Here is a 17,772-nt window from a genome sequence, read left to right as displayed (position 1 = left end):
AACCATTCAGCGGAGGGAGGCCAGCAGGTGGAGAGCAAGTCAGCCCAGAAGAAACGGACCGTCTAGCACTCCAAGTCCTGCAAGTCGAGTCCTAGGGAAGTCCCTCGGCTTACCTCCCGAGCCAGAGAAATCCTCAGGGATACAAGGGTCATCACTCACCTGACTACAAGCATTAAAGGTGAAGAAGAAGAGGATCTGAGCTTCCTGTCTGTCCTCTGAAGTACCCAACACTTTGACACCCTGGACAGGAGGAGGGCTGGGCTTGGCTTGTGGCCAGCTCCCCACCATGGCCTCCTCCCCTCCCCTCAGGCAGATTTATGCCCTTTGTATCCCCACTTCCTCCCCATCCCCATGGGATGCAGTCCTTAAAGTGGTTACTGGTGTTGGCCCCTCCCTCCCTGGCATCCTGCCCACCTTTGGGTTTTCTTCCCCGCCCCCCGCAAGACAATGAGGTTAAGTGATTTGCCCAAGGCCAGATCACAATGTTGTGCTTAGTATGAACAATATTCTTCTCAAGTGTCTGAGGTTGAATTTGAACTCATGTCCTCTTGACTTCAGGGTCGGTGCGCTATCCACTGCACCACCTAGCAGTACCCACTTTTTAATATTTTGATAAAATCCTCAGATTTTTGTAATAGGCTGTGGGTCGCCCCCACTCTGCCCACCACCCCCACCCCATCCCTGTGGAGATCAAAGTCCTTTTGTTACTTGAAGCAATAAAGATTTCTGGGGATTAGTGAAAAAAAAAAAAGAATGGGTTCAAAGCCCAGAAACTATAATCTTCTGGGTTATCAAACAACAGATTGCTGGGGTTTTTTGGTACCTAATCTATTCCACCAATCCACATTTCTTAGTAGTAACAAAAAATTTTGATGGCTGACACTTTATAATTTTAGATCTAGTATGCCTAGGCCACCTTCCTTTGTATTTTTTTCATTAATTCCTTTGATATTCTTTTTTCCAACATATGAATTCAGTTATTTCTTTTCTACCTCAATAAAGCATTTTTTTTGGTAATTTGATTGGGTATGGCACTAAATAAGCAATTTAATTTATGTAGAATTGTTGTTTTTATTATAAAAGTTTAATCTACCAATGAGAAACTGACTTTTGCCCATTTTTTAAGATCTGATTTAATTTGTTTGAAAAATGTTTTATACTTGTTTTCATATAATTTCTGAGTTTTCCTGAGCAGGTAGACAGACTCTCAAGTTTTTATGTTGTTTACAGGAATTTCTCTTTCTACCCCTTGATGCTGATTATTTATGTGGGTTTAGTTATCTCCTGAAACTTTGATAAAGTTGCTAATTTTTTCAAGTAATTATTATTCATGTTTTTCTAAGATTCTCTAAGTATTCCATCTTATCATCTCCAAAGAGTGAGTTTTGTTTCTTCATTACCTTTTCCAGTACCTTCAACTTCTTTTCCTTTTCTTTTTGTTAAAGCTAACATTTCTAATACAATACTGAATAATAGTGATGATAACAGTCATCTTGTTTCAGCACTTATCTCATCCCGAATACTTCTAGTTCCCCATTACAGATAATGCATGTTGATGTTTTTATATCATTTTAAGCAACACTCCATTTATTTCTATGCTCTCTAGTGTTTTTAATAGAAAGGAATGCTGTACTTTGACAAATGCTTGCTAAAAATAGATCCATTTTAATCATGTTGTGAAAAAAAGAATCAAATCTAAATGAAAGACAAAAAATAGTAGAGAGAAAAAATTACATACACATAAGACATCTATTAAAAATTGAAGATAATACTCTTTGTTCTACCTTTAAGTTCCACAGTTCCCTCTCTAGATATAGATGATATTTTCCGTCACAAGTCTTTTCGAGTTGACTTTGATTATTGTACTGCTGAAATGAACAGATCCATCACAGTTGAGTATCAATGAATCTTGTTGCTAATATGTATTATGTGTTCCTGCTTCTTCTCATTTCACTCAGCATCAGTTCATGTAAGTCTTTGCAGGCAAAGACTACAGTTTTTTATCAAAAAGTGTCTTACCAGCTGGTCACTTGCACCCGCTGATGAAAGTTCAGACACAGTTATGATTAGAACTTCTGGCCTTCACAGAAATGCCAACTAACAACTTCATAGAGAGCTACTTCTGGAACATTGATGCCACTTGTAGACCAGAAGTACCAAGTCTGAGACCAGCAGAATACTTTCTTCCTCAAGGACTCAGCAGTGGTCCTGAATTTTCTCATGGATTATGTGGAACATGTGAAATGGACTTAATCTCAGGGTAATTGCAGTTTTCAGGGATACAAATATGAATGGAACCAGAATGAGGTCCGGAAAAAACTTCTATGGACATATTTTACAGCTGCCAGTGCATGGGCACTCTATTGCCTTGTCCAGCAGTAGGCCTTCTCCTCAACTAAAGATTTCTCCAGTGACCAGATCTTCCTGAATCAGTGAGACATTAGATGCCACCCTCCTGACTGAGTTCTACCAGAATGAGAGTTTAGGAGCTAATTATAGCTTTATCCTTTGTCACCTCATAGGCATTCTCTAAGAGTTCGCCAAACTTATTATTACATACTTGTGCTTCAAGCCAACCTACAACCCCTACAGTCAATATAGAGATCTCCAGCTACCATAAAGATTTGAAGAAATGGGTAGAGGTGGGAAATTCAGGATTCTTCTGACCAGAAATGCTGCTACCCATGGGTTTTCCTGAGGGTATGTGTGTTGCCTGGACCCATTCCCTGGAGAGACCCACTATGATCACATATGACAACATCTGAGAATTGGTGGTAAACAAAGTAAACCTGCAGATAGTGTATGATAGCCCATTGTGCCACCTGGACACCTAATCCTGACCTTCCCATCCATGGGATCCCTCACCCCATGTGTTCCCATAGTGATCATTTAATCTCTGCTTGGCCAACTTACGTGAGACCTTGGGCCCTTTTGACTTTCCTTTGTACCTAGAATCATTTTCCAATCAATGAACATATTTTCAATTTGCAATTCTTTAAAAGAGATGCAAAAATATTTTTGTACATGTGAATTTTTAACCTTTCTTGTGATCTTTTTAGGATACAAGGCCTATTGTTGGATCTAATAGAACACATACTTTTATTGCCTTTTTTGCATAATTCTGAATTGCTCTCCAGAAAGATTGGATCATTTCACAACTCCACCAGCAATACATCAGTGTTCTATTTTTTCCACATCTGATTCAACATTGATCATTTTTTTTAGTCACAGTGGCTAATCTAATATGTATGGTACCTCAATTGTTTTATTTTACATTTTTCTAATCAATTATGATGTATAGCACTCTTTCATATGTTTATCTATATACATATACATATGTACATGTATATATATAATGTGTATATATATATATATATATATATATATATATGTATATATAATGACTTGTATTCTGATAAATTTGACACAGTTCTCTTAAAATGAGTCCATTGGCAGAAACACTAGTTGTAAAAATTGTTTCCTAGATTGCTCCATTCCTTTTGATCTTGTTCTGTTTGTGGAGAAACTATTCAATTTAATGTAATCAAAATTATCCATTTTGTTTTTTATAATGTTATCTATCTCTTCTTTGGTCATAAACCATTCCCCTTCTATAGATCAAACAGAAGGAAAAAACAACAACTATCCCTTATTTCTCTGATTCACTCTTCTGGACTCCCTCAATCTTCCCCAGGCAAGAATTGGAGGGGCAGGAGACAAGGATTACAAAGGAGACAAGTACTCCATCAAGACTTCCAAGTGCTCCAAGTGTTTATTTACCAGACTAAAAGCACTTAAATATCCTTCCCAGATCCTAATCCACTCCCAGTTCTGTGGCATGTAGCCAAACAAGGTTCTGATACTCAAAGGTACCAGGTGATGTTAATTTACAATGCTCTCAAATGCAGCATTTCCCAACAATGATAGACCCATTTCAACTATATTTTGGAATAAGGTGTGAGATGATAACAGTTCTATATGTAGTTTCTCCCATATTATCCTCCATTTTTCCCAGAAATTTTTATCAAAGAGTGAATTCTAATCCCAGAAGCTGGAATCTTTGGGTTTATCAAATAGTAGATTACTGCAGTCATTTACTACAGTTTCTTTTGTACCTAATCTATTTCACTGATCTACCCCTCTATCTCTTTGCAGGTACCAAATAGTTTTGATGACTGATGCTAGGTCACTTTCCTTTGTATTTTTTCCTTAATTTCTTTGATATTCTTGACCTTTTTTCCTTCTAATTTTTTTTAGCTTAATAGAGTAATTTTTGGAAGTTTGATTGGTATGACACTGAATAAATTAATTACTTTAGGTAGAATTGTCATTTGTATTATATTGGTTAGGTCATTATCAATGTTTGCCCAGTTATTTAGATATTATTTTAATGAATAGTGTTTTATAATTATTTTCATACTTTGACAAGTAATCTGCCATTTTATGTCTGTATTGGCTGGTCTATTCCCAAGTATTCTATGTTGTACGCAGTTATGTAAATTGGAGTTTCTCTATCTCTTACTTCTATATCCTCATGGTAATATATAGAAATCGATACTATAAAGAATTAAAAGAGAAACCTTGAAAAAACAATGTTTTAGTATGATATGAAGTCTTTCACATCTCTAATGTCATCAGGTATCAAAGAGGGAGTAATATAAAAGATGAGGGTCTGGTTGTGATGTTTCCAAATTTTTTTTTTATTAAAAGGAGATAGGAGGAATAGTGTAAAAGAAATGCACAAGGGAATGCAGGGTGACATCTCACATTTTTGTTTCTAAATGGCAGATTTATATCCACTTCCTCTTCCATATCTATCTAATCCTGCCTAGATATAGCAGCATTTCTTACCTTTAAATAATTTAAAAATGTTTCCCAATAATTTAATTCATAAAATAATTTTCTTTATACAATAATAATTATTATAATAAAATAAAAATCAAATTTTTCTCTGGTAAACTGTTTTTTTTTTGATGAATACACATTGTTTTCCCTAAATGAGTGAAGTATACTATTACAAAGACAAGAAAAATCTCTAGACAAATATCCTTTGCTACAACTATGAACTTTCATTGAAACTTTTTATGAAGATACAGATTGAGTTTTCACATTGAAGAAATATGTATTTCAACTGAAATCAAAGAAGAGCATTCTAAAGGATAAAATTATGTAATATTTTCCTTTGAAAATCACATAAAGCATTTAACTATAACTGGGGTAGGTAAGGTATGTTGTTGATAAGATTTTAAAGCTAATGGAAAAGATCTTAGAAGGCATAAAATTCTACTCTTTCATTTTAAGGAAATAAAATTGAGAAGGAAAGCTATGAAATGACTTGCTTGAGGTCACAAAACTCATTAGTGATAGGGCCAGAGCTGGAATTCAGCTCTTTGGCTTCATAATTCAGCCCTGCACCTACTCTTTTGGGATATGGCTAATTTATATGCAAATTAATACATATTCAAAATTGAACACTAATAATTAATATATGTGTGCTGGACATGAAAATCATAGACAGAATAATAAGGAAATGTTTAGATTGGGTAGTGAATTCCTCTTCTTTTGCCAATGGACAAATGAAGAGGGGGAGAGAGAGAGAGAGACAGAGAGACGGAGACAGAGAAATATTGAAATTACTATTATAGAGTAATTTGGTTGTTAATTTTGAGCAGAAATTTGAACTTGTGTCTTCTGTTTTCTTTGAACTTAAAATCCAGTATTATTTTCCTCTTTACTACATTGTATCTTTATTTCAACATAGCTTTTTAAGGTGAAATTGAGAATTTTCTTTTTTCTTTTTTCAAAAGCAGCTACTAATGGAAATACAAGTAAACATTATTACAGCAATGCAGTCTTTTTCCATGTCCTATGAGGATAGTATTTTAACGAAATTGCCAAATAGCAATTCGCTAAGCAGAAATCTTATTTGATATAATATGAAAACAATTCAATCTTTAATTGTTCATATATTTTATGCATGAATGTATGCATGTATATATGAATCTCTATATATGTATATATACAGGTAGAGAGACTACGTACTGTTGATTTCTTTTCATATATTAAATTATTTTTCCTTTTAAATTTCTTTTTACAATTTCTACCAGCTTTTGATAGCTGTGCCAAGTTAATCTACTTTTTAAAGAATGGTGAATGTTTACATGAATAATGATGGATACGGGCATTTTTGGAAACCAATGCTTCAAGATTTTCAGAAGACACATTTCAATATCTACAAGACAGTATGATTCTCTACTTTGTCTTTATAACCCCATTAACATATGTTACATCCTAAAAAATTATTTTAACTTTTTGCTATTTCTATTATATCCCAAATAATTTTAACTTTTTTTATTTTCATACCATGAATTATATTTTCTATCAGCTTACTATCATAATTTTTATCTAAATTCATATTTAGTAATTTCATTATGGCATAGAGGCAAATTTGACTCTTTGAAGATTATAGCAACATCCTGTCAAGTTAGAAAATACTTATTAAATTCTCCTGTGATCTATAAAAGATGAACTCATTACCAGAAGTTTGCCATTGATATGATTTTTGCTCCTCAGAAAGTCAGTTTACTAGGTTAGAGAGGAGTTATGATTGTTATTGTATAAGTACAATGACAAAGTTACGAAACTTTTGAAATTCTGTTGTTTTATCAGGATAACTTTGAGATTTTACAGAGCAAGTGTCTTCTGATGACACTAGTGACAAATTTCTATTTCTTTAACTGTTATATATGAAACCATATCAATTCAATAATCTGGAAAGCTTCTACATGATGGCAACAAATATGATGAAGTCTTGTGTCCAAGACATATGAGAATTAACCAACTGGGAATGTTTTGTCTAAAAATATGTTTCATAGGAACCCTAATACTTATATTTGAAGGGCTGCCATATGGAAGAAGGATTAAATATTTTTTTGTCTCCAGATGGAAGTATAACAAATAATACTTAGAAATTTAAAAATAAATTAATTTAGACTTCATGTCAGAAAAAAAAACCCAAAACAATTTCTAAATATGGAATAAAGAGCCTCAAGAGGGACTGAGTTTTATTCTTATTGGAAGTATTTATCCAGGTGCTGGATGACCATTTGTGAAATGTGTTATTTTACAGGAATTCTTTTGAGTATGATTCAAGGACTAAAGAAGAATGAGCTCTACTAGTAGATGATTCTGAGTCTTGCTATATTTTCATTTTTTTTTGTTGTGTCTTCAATTCTTTTTGCTTGTTTTTTTTTGGTAAGGCAAAGGAGTTAAGTAACTTGACCAACATCAAACAACTAATAAATATTAAGTGTCTCAATACAAACTTGAACCAGGACCCTTCTTACTTCAGGGGTGGTTCTCTATCCACTGCACTTCCTAGCTGCACTTTCATTTAGTTCTTTGAATTAAATTCTTTGAAATACTAGTATAAAATTCATGTTTATCTCCAAAATAAGGGAAACCTGTTGTATATCATTTTGTCTTCTCTTCATGCATTATCTGTGTCTTACTATTCTGATAAGATTCTTTTAATGATATTTTTCTTCCCTGAAATGTGCTTCTTAAATTTCTATTCAGTGTAGGCTTATTGGTAATCAAATCTCCTATTTTCACTGGAGTTTCATTACGCAATATTTTCTATTTTTAAAATCCTGTAAAAGTTTCAGTCTGTATCCAGATCAGATGGTAGAATTTATCAAATTTGTCCATCTTTGGGGAGCTACAGAAAATAGACTCCTCTTGCCCCTTTTGTATCACATGATTGCCAAAATTTAAAAAAAGGAATGCATATTTGTCATGCATTGATTCATACATCCAATTTTACACCAATGGTTAATATTAAAATATGATAATTAATTTATAACAATTATGCAATATAATTAAGGATATAGTCATATGAATATAAATTTCTTGCTTTTTAATATAAGATCATTTAAATATGTTTTCTTTCTGGTACATGAATGAGCTGAACAAGGCATAATTAAGAACATGGAGGGAAGAAAATTCTTTCAGTCCATCATATTCTTTCATTTGCTTCAAAAAGATGCACTTAATTTTGCCCATAATTTCTACTGTATAGTATCTGAGAGGATTTTGAAATCTGCACTAAAATTCACTGTATAGAGAGTATTGGAGTGGTATTGATCAGGTGGATCTATACAATCAGAGCATGTTTCAGCAACATTTCTATAGCTTTTTCATCTATTTCTATATTACTTCCCCCAGGATATCTCAGGTTTATGAACAAATATATGCACATACAAATGCCCACTGTGCACCATACTCTAAAAACCTATGTACCCCTCTTGTGCATTTCTCATATTTTCTTACATTTGTATTTTAATTGCCTAGACGAATCTTAATTCTTTTGTCAGGTTGTTTGCTCCTTGTGGGTTATAAGCAATATATTTATAATTATATCTATATCCCTCAGGTCTTAGCACAGTATTTTGGAAGGAGTAGGATTTCAACAAATGTATGCTGAATGAAAAAATGATTGTTCTGATCAAACTGAATCTCAATGCATTTATCAATAAATGAATCTTTTTTTAAATCACTGTTTTCTTATATATTCATTATTCACTTTGAAACCATTTATTATATGATATGTACAAGTTAATCTAATTATTTAATTAGATAGTGATATAATACATGTTATATAATTAGATCATTGGTACACATGCTTATACCAATATCATTTGTCTTTATTCTTCCCTCTGTATATATATGTGTGTGCATGCATGTGTATTCATGTATATACATATATATATATATATATATATATATATATATATATTAGGTATATATATTTCACTACACTATAGGATTCAAAGATAAATAATCTATGGTCCTTGACCTCAAGAAGGATAAACCAGAAGCATTACATAGATCCATACAATTAGAATATGATAATGATTGAGTAGTTAAAAATACCATGGATTCAATTGAAGTTGTGAGATTATTTTATTATAATTAGAATAATTGAAATATAGTATATAGCTAAACTTTTAACTTGATACTTTCCATTTACTGGTAAAGATAATAAATAAAGATTCCTTCCTATAGCTCATATTTATCTTTGACAGGTATCTGAAAAACAATTTTTGCAATGCTACTGTGACATTGGAAGTACCTGGATACATCCAGGTTCTACTTCAATGTAGGTTTTACTTTTCAAAGGCATTTTCCATATACAGTATGGGAAATTTTATGCATTGTGACTATTAGTTATTGTCTTTGGTTGCTGAATAGTCACAAAAGAAACTTTCTGTCTCAGGAAATATATCGTTGGTTTTAGGTGTCTTTTGTTCCTTAATTTAATATTTTGAAAAGATGTAGACTTTTTTGTTGTTATAGGAATTAATAATAGGACACAGACTTAGAGGACACTTGCTTTTACCTGAGTCTAACCCTACCTGGAGCTTTCCTTCTTTTTTCTTATCGAGGGTTTATTTTCCATTTTTCTCAAATTGTTGGGAAGTGGAACCCTTTCTATCTCTTTAATGATTTCATGTGTTTCATCCTTAACATCAATATGACACATTATCTTAGATATGTTTAGCTATGAATACAAATTTTCTGTTCCTTTAGTAGATGGTCGACAGAGATTAGTTCTTTCCAAATAAATTAATTAATACAATAAAGGCAGAATATTTTATAAAACCAGACCAAAATTACAAAAGAGTCAAGCTATAACTCATGAAGATTGTATCTTATTATACTGCTAAGAAAGTCATAAAGTGATCATTACAAGATCTAGGATTTCTTTCCCACTGAACTGATTTCTCAGTCTAGACTCCTTATGTGCTGTGACTTTGAATCTTTTCTCCTCTCCTCCCTTTCCCCCCAAATAAACCTTCTTAAAATATACCTTATTGATATAGAATCACTTTTTGTCAAATGGAGGAAAAGGTCATTAGTTTCTAAAGCATTAATTAACAAATGGAAATGAACTAATACTAAAAATAATTTTTCTCTTCCTACGCCTTAATACTTCAATGATTCATATTTAATCTCATAAATGTGAGTACTTCTTTTAATGGTATTGATGACAACTTATACTCATCTTTTTGTCTTATAAGATCCCCACCTACATCTTGAAATTCCTCCACAGAGGGTCTGCCCATGCTTCTTGAAACTTTCTACTAGATCTTATGACATTTTATGAATAGCAAGTGAGCATATATAAATAACTATGTGGTAGTCCTTTAAACCATGGCTACAAAATTCTTTGTTATTAATATACTATTGAGTAGTCATATAGAGAATATATTATTGACTTTAAAATCTGCCACAACTTTATCTTTTTGAATATTGGGGTTCAAAGATGCACAAGTTTTAGTTTATCTTCTCTGTTTTCCCATTCTTTCACTACCACTATCTGCATGTTTACATAAATAGAAATGGTCTTTAAATGTCCATTGTTTGTTACATAAAGCCAATTGGAGTCAAAATTGAAACATTTTCTGCCTTCAGTGACTTCATTCTATGAAAGAAAAAAGTAAATACAAATATGAATATGAAAATATACTTTCAAATTAAATGTCAACTGACTTTCAGGAAAAGTAACTATTGTAAGGATAAGACAAAGAAGTCAGGAAAAGTTTAATGAAATTGAGCTGAGTTTTTACAAAAAACATCGAAAAAATAAAAGTAATGTTTAAACATTTCAATCATGTCAGACTTGTTATGATAATATTTAGGGTTTTCTTGACAAAGCTACTGGAATGGTTTGTTATTTACATCTCCAGCTCCTTGTGCAAATGGGCAAACTGAAGCAAACAGGATTAAGTGACTTGTTCAGTGTCAAACAGTTATTGAATGTTTCTGGCCAGATTTAAACTCAGGAAGTTTTCTGATTCCATGCCCAATGCTAAAACCATTGTGCCACATTATTTCCCCTCAATTTTATGTTATATGTAATAATTAACATAGATTTACTGAGAAGAATTACATGGTCATGTTTATTTTTTATGTTTCAATATTTCTTGAATGTGTCAATTATTTTATTTCCAAGAAGTAGGTCCTCTGACTTCTCTCATATGGAGACTTCTTTCTTTTCTTTATTTTTGAGCATACATTTTTTAGTAATTTTAGTAGATTAGGAAAAAATATCTGAAAATATGAAATATGATTCATTCAAATTAATTATGTTCATTTGCTTTGCTAACTATGCACATTTGGATTTATGTTTTTTTTTAACATTTCATTTATTTGTTTTTCCAAATATATGCAATGGCAGTTTTCACCCATCATTTTTTGCAAAATTTTGATTTTTCTCCCTCCCTTGCTTCCTTTCCCTCTTCACATGACAGAAAGCAATCTCATATAGGCTCTGCTTTTATAACCATGTAAAACAATGTATCCAAAAGGATCATGCTGTGAGAGAAAAATCAAATCCAATCCGAAGAAAATATTAGAAAGAAAAATAAATGACATTATAGTTAAGATAACTTTTAAAAATTGAAGATAGTAAACTGTGGTCTTCATTTAAATTCCACAGTTCCTTCTTTGGAAATGAATAATATTTTCCATCATAAGTCTTTTAAAATTGTTATTCATTATTGTACTGCTGAAATGAATAAGTGATTATCACCTCATATTGTTGCTAGTGTGTATAATGTTCTTCAGTTATGTTCATTTCACTCTATATCAATTTATGCAAGTATTTCCAGGCTTTTCTGAAATTTCATGTCTCACATTCTCTTATAGAACAGTACTCTTGCATCAGATTCATATACCACAATTTGTTCAGTCATTCCCCAACTGATGGACTTCCCTTCATTTCCAAATTCTTTGCCACTACAAGCAGAGTTGCTATAAATATTTTCCTCTTATAAGTTTTTTAATCATTTTGGGGATCTTTGGGATGCAGACCTAGGATATTGTAGGATCAAAGGGTTTGTACAGTTTTATTGCCCTTTGGCATAATTCCAAATTGTTCCAGAAGGATTGAATCAGTTTACACCTTCACCAACAATACATTATTGTCCAAGTTTTCCCACATCCCTTCAGACATTAATCATTTTCCTTTCTAAACATATTGGCCATTCGGATAAGTATGAGGTGGTACCTAAGAGATGCTTTAATTTGCAATTCTTTAATCAGTAAGGAATTAAAACAATTTTTCATATGACTATAGATAGCTTTAATTTCTACATCAGAGAATTGCCTTTCCATATCCTTTGACCATTATCAGTTGGGAAATGATGTGACATGATTTTTTGTTTTGTTTTGTTTTGTTTTAATAAATTTGACATAAATATATATATATATATATATATATATATATATATTAGAAATTAGTGCTTTGTAAAAAAACACTAATTTTAGAAGTTGTTTACCCCCCTTGTTACACTCCTTTTAATCTTGGTTTCAGTGGTTTTGCTTATGCAAAAACTTTTTAGTTAAATAATCAAAATTATTGTTTATTTATTATAATGTTCTCTATCTCTTCAATGGTTATAAATTGATTTGACAGGAAAGCTATTCCTTGTTCTCTTAATTGGCTTAGAATATTATCTTTTATGTCTAAATCCTGTACACATTTCAAATTTATCGTGGTATAGGGTGTGAAACATTGTTCTATGTCCAGTTTCTACTGTACTATCTTCCAATTTCCCCAGCAGTTTCTTTTTAATCAAAAGTGAGTTCTGATTCTTGAAGTTGTAGTCTTTGGGTTTATTGAACAAAAGATTACTATAGACATTTACTGCTGTTTCTTTTGCATCTAATGAAATCTACTAATCTACCACTCTTTTTTCTTAACAATTATCAAGCAATTTTGATGACTGATGCTTTATAATATGATTTTAGATCTGGCAAGACAAGTTTAACTCCCTTTGAATTTTTGAAAAATTAATTCCCTTGATATTCTTGGCCTTTTGATCCTCCATTTGATTTTTTTGTAAGGCAGTGGGCTTCAGTGACTTGCCAAAGATCACACAGCTAGGTAATTATTATATGTCAAGACTTCCATATGAATTTAGTAACTATTTTTGAACTCGCTAAAGTATTTTTTTTGGTATGACACTGAATAGCTAATTTAATTAATATAGAATTGTCATTGTAAATTATGTTATTTCATCTTACCTATTAGCAATTGTATAGCTATTTTGATATGATTTTATTTCTGTGAAAAGTGTTTCATAGTTGTTGTTTAGTTTCCGAGTATGCCTTGGAAAGGAGCATTCCAAATATTTTATATTGCCTGGATTTCTCTTTGTATCTCTTGTTGCTGTATCTTTTTACTAATATGTAGAATTGCTGAAGGGGGATTCATGTTAGTTTATTTTCTATATTGTGACTTTGCTAAAGTTGCTAATTGTTTCCAGTAGTTTTTTAGATGATTTTCTAGCATTCTCTAGGTATACAAATATATCATCTGCAAAGAGTAAGTTTCTTCATTGCTGTTTATAATTTTCTTTAATTTCTTTTTCTTCTCTTGATATTAAAGTTAATATTTCTAATATAATACAGATTCAAAATGGGGCTAATGGGCATCCTTGTTTCACCCCTGATCTTACTGATAATGCTTCTAGTTTATTCCTATTGCATATAATAGTTCTGATTGTTTTATGTAGATCCTGCTTTTTCATTTTGAGGAAGAATCCATTTATTCCTATGCTTGCAAGTCTTTTTAATAGGATTGGGTGTTGTATTTTGTCAAAATCATTTTGAACATTTACTGAGATAATCATTTAATTTCTGTTAGGCTTCATATTGATATGGTAAATTATGCTGATAATTTTCTAACTTTAAAGCAACCCTGTATGCCTCATATAAATTCTTCTTTATCATAGTGTATTATCCCAGTGAAAACTTGCTGTAGTAGCTTTCCTAATATTTAAATCAAAATTTTTACAACCATACTCAGAAGAATTGGTCTATAATTTTTGTTTTCTATTTTGATTCTTTATGGTTTAGGGATCAGCACCATAGTGGTGTCATAAAATAAATTTGATGATTTTTTTTAGGGCTCTCTAAACTATACGATCATGTCATCTGCAAAGATTGTGATTATTATTTCTTCCTTCCCAATTCTAATTGTTTCAATTTCATTTTTTCTCTTATTGCTGAAGCTAACATTCCTAATACAATATTGAATAGTAGTGGTGATAATGGGCTTCCTTGTTTCAGCCCTGATTTTATTGGGAATGCCTCGAGCTTATCCCCATTGCACATAATATTTCTTGATGGTTTCAGATAGATACTGCTTATTATTCTAAGGAATAAACCATTTTATTCCTATGTTATCTCGTGTTTTTTGTAGGAATGGGTATTGTATTTTTTCAAAGGCTATTTCAGCATCTATTGAAATAATTATATAATTACTGTTAGGTTTGTTATTGATATAGTAAATTATACTGACGGTTTTCCTAATATTGAACCAACCTTGTATTCCTGGAATAAATTCTGCTTGGGTTATTAGTATAGTTTATTAGTCTAGTGATAACTTCCTTAATTCACTCTGCCAAGATGTTATTTAAGATTTTTGCATCAATTCATCTCATCCTGGACATTTTTTCTTAAGGGGTTCATTAATGTTTTTGAATTACTTTTTCTGAGATATGGTCCTTTAGGTATTTAATTTCCTCTTCATTTAAACTGAGCAACATATATTCTTGTAAATATCCATCCATTTTGTTTATATTATCAAATTTATTGGCATACAGTATGGTAAAATCATTACCAAATTATTACTTTAATTTCCTTGTCATTTTTGATACTAGAAATTTCATTTTCTTCCTCCTTTTCCTTAATATAATTAACCAAAAGTCTATATATATTATTGTTTTTTCATAAAATCTACTTTTAGTTTTATTTATTGGTTCAATAGTTTTCTTACTTTTGATTTTATTAATGTCTCTGTTAATTTCTAATTTAATTGGGGGCTTTTAATTTGTTCTTTCTCTCATTTAACTGCATCCCAATTTCAGTCATTTCCTTTTTCTCTATTTTTATTCAAGTAAGTATTTCAAAATATAATATCTCCTCTAATAACTGCTTTGGCTGTATTATTATTGTCTTGGATGAAATTATTAATACTTTCTAAGATTTGTTTTTTGATCTAACCATTCTTTAAAATGAGGTTATTTGTTTTCTAATTAGTTTTAGGGCTACTATCCCTGATAGCCTCATTTCCCTTCTGATAACAGATTCTTGTTGTCTTACCTTTTATTGCATGTGATTTTTATTGCATTATGTTCTGAAAAGGAAGTATTCACTATTTATGCCTTTCTACATTTGATTATAAAGTTTTTATGCCCTAATACATGGTCAATTTTTGTGTAGGTGCCATGTAGTGCAGAAAGAAATGGTATATTTCTTTCTATTCAATTTTATCCAAAGGTTTATCATGCCTAGGTTTTCTAACGTTCTATTTACCTGCTTAACTTCCTTGTTGCTTATTTTATGGTTAGATTTATCTAATTATGAGAGAGGGAGGTTGAAGTCTCCAACCATTAGAGTTTTGCTGTCTGTGTCTTCCTATGACTCATTCATCTCCTCCTCTAAGAATTTGAAAACACCACTTGGTGCAAACATATTTAGCTTCAAAATTGTTTCATTGTCTCTGGTACCTTTTAGGAGGATATAGTTTTCTTCCTTATCACTTTTAATGAGATATATTTTTGGTGCTGTTTTGTCTGAGATAAAGATTGTTACTCCTGTCTTTTTCACTTCAGCTAAACCATAATATAGTCTGCTCCATAATTTACCTTTACTCTACATGTATTTCTCTGCTTCAAATGAGTTTCTTGCAAGCAGCATATTGTAGAATTCTGGTTTCACTCCACTTTGCTATCCACTTAGATTTTATTGGAGAGTTCATCCCATTCACATTCAAACTTATAATTACTAACCCTTTATTGCCCTCTATGCTATCTTCCCTCTGTTTATGCTTTCCCCCTCTTTATTCACCTTATCCCAATTTCCCAGTATTCTCTTCTGAATAAAGCTTCCTCCAGTATGTTTACCCTTTTATATCCAACCCCTCTTTCCTTACTTTCCCCTTTCCCTTTGTCCCTTCTTCCTTGCTTTCCTTTTGTCAGTTCCTCTTTTCCTCCCTCCATTGCCCCTCCCCCTTTCCCCTCTTATAATTTGAAAGGTAAGATAAGTTTCAAATCTTAACTCTGTGTGTGTGTGTGTGTGTATCCTTCTTTGACCCCAAATCTGATGAGAGTAAGATTCATGTGGTTCTCATTTCTTCCCTTATTCCCCTCTATTGCAATGGGTCCTTTGCATCTCTTCATGTGATGTAATTTGCCCTATTCAGTTCCCTCCATCTTCCTTTCTCATTACTTCTCCCCTCCCCTTTAAAGGAGATATTATTTTTAAATCATTCTATCAGAGTCTTGGACAATGAGTGTTCATTAATTCTGGTAAGTATATTCTCTCTAATAGAATTATAATTCTTAAGAGTTATGAGAATCTTTCTTCCAGGTAGGGATACATAGCCAATTTCATCTTGTTGGATAACAGTTTTTTCTTTTCATTTCCCTATTTTGCCTTTTCAAGTATCTCTGGAATTGCCTGTTTGAAGTCCAAATTTTTTATTTTACTGGTCTTTTCAACAGGAAAAGTTGGACATCTCCTATTTAATTAGATCTTTATCTTTTCTCCTGGAAGAGAAAGCTCAATTTTGCCAGATACTGAATTCTTGTCTGCATTCCATGTTATCCTTGCTCTCCAAATTTTCATGTGAAAAGCCCTTCAATCCCTTTATGTTGATGTAGTAATGTCCTGTATAGTCCTTATTGTGGCTCCTTTGCATTTAAATTCTTTGTTTCTTGCTGCTTTCAGGATTTTATCTTTTATCTGATAGTTTTGGAGTTTGGCCACAATATTCCTTGGTGTTTTCATTTTGGGATCCCTTTCAGGAGAGGTTAGATGCATTCTTTCAATAACTGTTTTGTCCTGATTCTATGATTTCAGGGAAATTCTCCTTCACTATATCCTGAGGTATTGAATCCAGGCTATTTTTCTCCACAAAGTTTTCAGGAAGTCCAGTGATTCTTAAAACGTCTCTCCTTGATCTATTCTCTAGGTCACTTGATTTGCCAATGAGGAATTTACTTTTTCTTCTATTTTTTTGTCTTTTGGGTTTTAACAGATTCTGTTCTCTTATGAACTCATTAGTTTCCACCAATTCCAATCTTCTTTTTAGAGAAGAATTTTTCTTCACTTACCTTTTTTTTGCAATTCCTCATCCCAGTTGATCAGTTCCATTTTTTGAAGGACTTTTCCATTTGCCCAAATTGTAGTTTGAGAGAATTATTTTCTTTTTGCACTTGTCCAATTCTATTTTCATTCTCTTGTCGAAAAATGATAATTTTCTTTTATAATTTGTTAATTTTCTCTCATGTTTCTTTCCCCAATTATTTTTCAGTTGATTTGATCTCTTTGAAGAAGTCTTTCTGGATTGTAGACCAATTTATGCTCTCCTCTGAAGTTCTATTTCTCTATGAGTCAGGACCCTTTTCTTCAAGATAATTTTCAATGGACCCCCCTTTTCCAGTGGCTCATTTTCATTTTCCTAAGATCTTGTGTTAGGGGAGGGATTGGTTCATAGACCTTTGATGATGAAATCCCTAGAGGCTTTGCTCACTTGGCTTAGTAACTTGAAATGGGCCCACTAGCAGGGGATGCTAGATACTTTCTCTGGAATATCTGTGACCTTGATTAGTGGCCCACTCCATAGACCTGGGTGGGTGGGTTGGGGTTGGGGAGAGCTGAATCTGGTGAGCTGGGCCCTGGAGTTATTAGTTATTT

At 32.2% G+C, this 17,772-nt stretch overlaps 1 pseudogene; it reads left to right on the top strand.

Moving 5' to 3' along the window:
- The first annotated feature begins 286 nt into the window (after window positions 1-286).
- Window positions 287-2,834, top strand: LOC141504758 (phenylalanine--tRNA ligase alpha subunit pseudogene; annotated as a pseudogene).
- Window positions 2,835-17,772: the final 14,938 nt, after the last annotated feature.

Source organism: Macrotis lagotis, chromosome 1 (genome assembly GCF_037893015.1).
Source record: "Macrotis lagotis isolate mMagLag1 chromosome 1, bilby.v1.9.chrom.fasta, whole genome shotgun sequence".
In the NCBI taxonomy this organism is placed as follows: Eukaryota; Metazoa; Chordata; class Mammalia; order Peramelemorphia; family Peramelidae; genus Macrotis; species Macrotis lagotis.
Note: the sequence above shows the minus strand (reverse complement) of the source record. Positions and strands in the feature narration are given on the sequence as shown.